Genomic DNA, 6,000 nt, shown 5'->3' on the forward strand with positions numbered 1-6,000 from the left:
CCCCAACTCTGGCACCACGTGGGTGGCTGTCTCTCAAACCCTGGGGCTCTGCACCTTCTTCCTCTACTCTCTCCCCTCACCAACTCCACACTCTCTGACCCCCTTCCTTCTATTCGCTGGTCTTCAATCTCTCCATGACCCTGAACAATAATCCCATTACATCCCTGAACTCTATCCAGGACGTTCATCTCCATCCACCTTTTTAATGGCATTGTTAATGATTTGAGGGGAGTAAATCACAGTCAAGATAATGGCTGCAAAAAATTAATAGACATGATTTTTATGATATAATATACTAGTGTACTAATCGTGAGAACAGTTAATTGAAAAGCACTAAATATTTTATTATCCATTCAGCATTCTGTCTCCTTTTACCATTCAGCATTCTGTTTATTCTTTCCCCCATTCTGAACTTTTTACCTATTATTCTTTCATAATTCCCCATAAAGGAAAACTGCAGAGTAAGATAAAGAGGATTCTAATCACTGCATCTAATTACAGAGATGAGTAAATCACAGTTTAACATGTCATAGTCTTAAGAAAAAGGGAAAAGGCACGATTCAAGGAGAAGCTAATGCCTTAAAGCTTGTGGAGAAAATCTCAGACAACCTAAAAATTGCTGAACTACTTATGAAAATGGGGTCCTTTTTCTTTCTAATTCTTGAGCAAGAAGTACCAGTAGTTCTTTTCAAACGACAATATTTTTCAATTGACTGAAGTGCTCGTTGTTGGGCTTTGGGGCTGTTGGCCACACACAGGTGGATGGGCAGTGCTGGGGCGACATTCATCTTCACAGCCCCAGCCCGGGTGGCACTGAGGAGTTCCATAGGAACCCAGGACTCCACTTCTCCCACCACACATCACGTAAGGACTCTACTCCCCGTAGGTCCGCAGAAGATGCTCAATTATTGTGTATTTACTTTCTTCAGCCTTAAGAAAAATACAGGACTAACAAACCGGAACATTCAGCTTTCCACCATCTACTTGCCGAAGTGGCCCCCTCACGGCGAAGTCAGATATTTTCACATCTAATAAATTCTAAAACTGTGTTCAGTACTCAGACCCACTGGTTAGTTTACGTAACTGCTCAATTTCGTGTGGTTTCTTGGGTTGAGAAGAGGATAAAAACCACAATACCATATAAATTCTGAAAACATAACAACCCTCTACCCCACTTACTATTATCATCTTCATCTCAAAGGAAGTAGGAGAGCAAAGGTTATGAGCTGTGTTCACTCATCCAGAGCTGGCCCCGAACACGTTTGTCCAACAGACCAAGTCTCTCTTTTATTCTCCCCCACCCACCCCCACTCCAGACCCTTTGATTCCTGAGTCTTCATTCCTCAGGCCTTACCACCACCATCGTCCTCTGCCTCCTACCCCCACTCTCTCTCAGCTGCCTCACCTCCCCAGCCCCACAGCTCACCCCTACAAGATGAAAAGCCTTCAGTATTAACTTAGCCAGGATTTTTACATTTTTTCAGAGGACTGTTAAAGGCTAGGGAGAAAATTATACTTAGAATTGCAAGTCTCCAGAAACATAATCTTTGATCATTAGCCCCCAAACCTAGAGGACTTCCAAAATTATCTGGAGAACTTGTTAAAAATACAGATTCTTGGATGTGTTCCACAGAACACTGGAGATTCTAGAGGGCAGAGGGCAGTCAAGTAATCTGCCCTAGCAGTTTTTTGTTTTTTGTTTTTTTTTTCTGAGAGACAGAAAGAAACAGAGAGAGCAAGGGAGGACCAGAGAGAGAGGGAGAGAGAATCCCAAGCAGACTCTATGCTGTAAAAGCAGAGTCTAGTGTGGGGCTTGAACCCACAAACCATGAGATCATGACCTGAGCTGAAATCAAGAGTTGGATGCTCAAACAATGGAGTCATCCAGGCACCCCTGCCCAGGCCACGGATGAGCAGCAGCTTGTCTGCTGGGGATCATCAAATGATCTACTAACTAAGCTCCTTCTCCAAAACTGGGCCTGCTTTTGACAAGTTAAAATGGGAGCTTGAGAGGATTAATTACTAGAAAAGGCGAAAACCATGATATTTACAAAAATGGAAGAAAAGAATCAGTTACATTCACCACAATTTTATTTCGCTAAACAGGATGCTAGCTTCAATTCAATCAGCTGAATCTGCAAGATGACATATTTGATCAGCTAATTGTATCCAGTAAGAAAATGGCATCAGCTACTTTTAACTTCTTCATTCCATTAGGCAATTGTAAAAGGCAGGATTTATAGGTGCATATAAAGGTCTTTTCTTTCCTTCCCTTGAAATGAGAATGAACCCTGGCCGTCCCTTAAACCCAGTCTGACATGTGTTGTTTTTTTCTTTCCCCCATATCAGGTCACAGATTTTACTTATTTTTTATATATAATTTAATGTCAAATTGGTTTCCATACAACACCCAGTGCTCATCCCAACAGGTGCCCTCCTCAATGCCCATCACCCACTTTCCCCACCAGACCAATGTTGAGCAATGATCGCTTCCATTTTCCCTGTATTAAGTAGAGCCCTCATATTAACTCCAAGTAGCTGAAGGACACTCTGCAAAGTACACTCCCAACCCAGCCAGGGGAAGATTCTCTCTTCACATTCTCTTCACAGTCCCTTTAGAATCCTGACTTAGAGAAGGGCACTCTGAGTTCAAGTTCCAACTCAGCAACTCTACAACCTTGAGCATCATACTCACCCTTAGGGGGCCTCTCATGGCATCTGTACAATGGGCATCCAAGTATCCAGGTCCCTGCCTATCCACAAGGAGATGTTAGGCCCCTCCCTCTCTCTAGGTCTCTTTCAGAATTTATCTTAATTTCATCTCGACCCTGTCATTTGCCCCCGGTTAGAACGATTTGATGCAGATGAGGGCTCAGTTCAAATCTGATTGATTATTTTCAAACCACTAGTAAATTTCTGTTTCAATAATAGACAGTTATAATGCAATTAGCCACATTATTATGATAGATTAATATTATGTTTATCTGAACCATGACAACTGTTGTTGGTTGAGGAAATAATGTCAGTGGACTTCTACATAGACCAAGGTGGTTGTAAAACCTTGTATAACCCTTTAGGAGGGTACAGAAGAGAGGATTCAGGAGTTAGCTGAGTAGATGTACCACATATCCTCAAGGACCCTTCCAACCACAGAATCGATGAAGTTATTGCTAATTCTAAATATTACTTACTATTACAAGTATTATTATTTTTATTGTTTATTTATTTTGAAAGAGACACAGAGACAGAGACAGAGACAAAGCAGGGGAGGGGAAGAGAGAGAGGAAGAAAGAGAATCCCAAGCAGGCTCGATGACTTGAGGCTTGATCTCACCAACCATGAGATCCTGATCTGAGCCAAAATCAAGAGTTGTATGTTAACTGACTGAGACACCCAGGCACCTCTAGTACAAGTATTATTAATATTAATTTACTTTTCTTTACTCAAGGTGCATCGTTGAAAATTACAGTCTGGTAAATCACATCATATTTCATGTTCAATTGTTGTGATTCTGCTACTTTAAAGGAACATATACTCAATCACTTTGAGAGGTGAGAAACATTTATTGGTGTGAATAACCTCCTTTTGCCTATCTTGACATCCTAGATTTTTTTGGACCCATTTGATTCTTTTTCAAGAAGCACATCCCAGAATTTATTAATAGAGATTTTATACTTCTACAAGAGCATAAAATTATGAATTATGGAGGTTGAAGAAATGAGCTTTTTTTTTTTTTGGAGTACTGTGACTCAGCCCATGGAATTTACTTAATAATCATAAATAAAACAATAGATTCTCTTTCCGTCCTCAGTGCATCATTTCTAAGGTGTCATTTCTTGTGACCCATCACAAAAAAATATAGGTTCAAAACAGCATTGCCATTATCGTGAAAGTCCTGGATCTATAACCTCATACAACTCTGCCTGAATTGTAGTCAGTGGTCATAGACAGTGTAAACCATAAGGTCACTGAGAAGGTGTAGAATGTCCTTAACACTACAATGACATAATTGGGCTCCATGTGCACAAAGAACACAGCCATACACGGCCAGATATCATGCATAGCTTGGTGACCCCTTTTTTCTGTTTGCCTCTCCAGGTCCCACTGTCCTCACAACTCTGGGTAACCTGTGTGAACTGGATCAATGAGCTTCCTTGCTCTCAGGCTTCTAGGTGGGTTCGGCCAATGGGAATATCAGCAGGTCAGAGGGAAGGGGAGAATGATATAAAGGTATTTATTTTATTGACTGCTTCCCAGCATGGTGGCTTTGGGTGGGCTGCCTGCCTCAGTTGAAGGCCCCAGGCCTTGCCAAGTAGCCCTCTCCCCCTGATGCACACTCTGTCTCCCTCCCAGTTCTGGTTACCACTTTTCCCCTTCCTCCACCAAGGCATAGCGGTGGCATAGCTCTCTCCTGGGATTAACCCAGCAGTTCTGCACTATGCTTTATTGCTTTTTACAAACCCTACCCCCACACTTAAATAGTCCATTTATTAATCTCTCCTCAGTTATCCATCTTGAATACGCCATCTGTTTCTTGCCAAAGACCTGAATAATTTGCTCCTTACATCACAATTTACATCTTGGACCAATTTCCAAGATATATCAGGGTATGCCTTTCTGTAACACCGGGGTCTATAGCCAGTAGCTCAGGTCCTAGTAACAGATCCAGGCCTCTGACCACAGTGGGATATGTCAGACCGAGAAAGGGTCAGAGTCACTGCCCGGCATGTACATTGCAAGAGACAGCAAAGTCTGGGAGCCGCAAAAATGGAGCTGAGCTAAGAGGGATGACATCTTGCAAAGTGAAGCTGAAGCCTTGTCCGGCCCAGGCCGAGAGGCACAAAGAACTACCAGCACAAGTGCCAAGTGGTGTAATCTGGGACAAGGCAGGAGAGGCAATCAGCTTCCAGCTGAATGACAGGCATTCAGTGCGGGGTCGGGAGTGGAGGTGGTTAGCAGGCGGCGAGTTTTTGATGATTCAAACTTGAGAGAGAATATGGAGAGAACTTGAGTTCAGAGGCAGAAATCCACGCAGGAAATAAAATGCTGGGAAGAAAATATATATCAATGATGAAGAGGCACACATGTCAGGACTCAGCCACAGAAAAGCTGAGCCGTCCGCTCAGAATGAGACCAGATGCAAAAGCCGACCACACCAGATCAATGAGCACATGTCCTCAGACTCCTTAAAACCATCTGCCTGGAGTCAGGGATGGAACTAAAATATTGGACAGACGGAGCTGGGAAGGTGGGGAAGGTGGAGGATGGGAATTAAATAGACTCAGTTGCCAGGATGAAAGGGATTCTTGAGGGGGATAAATGAAGGGTACTAAACACCATCCTTACTTAATCCTGCCTCAGGGATTTCACTGGGGGGGGGGGGGCGGGGGGAGGGAATGGCCTTTCCTACCAAAAAGTAGGGGTTTAAGAAGAACAGTGGTTTCTGTATATCCAGCACTTACTGAAGACTTACTATGGTGCTAGGAACTGGGCTTTACACACATCGTCTCATCATATCCACACAACAACCCTACAAGGTAGATACTACTCTTACTTCCATTTTATGGATGGGGAAACTGAGGCTTACAGAGGATAAATCATTTTCCTAAAGTCATACAGGAAGTTAGTGGTAGAACTGGAATTCAAACCCGAGTCACCCTGCCAACTACTAAGACAGTCTCCGTAGCAGCATAAAAGAGTCCATTGAGGCTGTGCATATCAGTCATCAGTGGAGTGTACACGAGTAGGTGGCATGTGGTGTGTGTATTTATCTAGACAAATAGCTGCATAGCTGTAAGCCCTTAGGGAGTTATGTTCTTCTGCAGAGCACTCTCATATGTTATTGTTAGGACAATAATTTCATCGTTTCCAGACTGCAGTGTTATCTTTCTCCAGGAGACAAGGTTTGTGTGCCTTCTCACCAGTGTGATCAGACCTGGCCGTGTGACCGTCAAAGTCACTGATTCTGTAAGGGGGAATCTAACTACCCCCTGCTATAAT

This window comes from Herpailurus yagouaroundi, unplaced genomic scaffold (genome assembly GCF_014898765.1).
Source record: "Herpailurus yagouaroundi ecotype Mexico unplaced genomic scaffold, PumYag 140, whole genome shotgun sequence".
NCBI classification, from domain to species: Eukaryota; Metazoa; Chordata; class Mammalia; order Carnivora; family Felidae; genus Herpailurus; species Herpailurus yagouaroundi.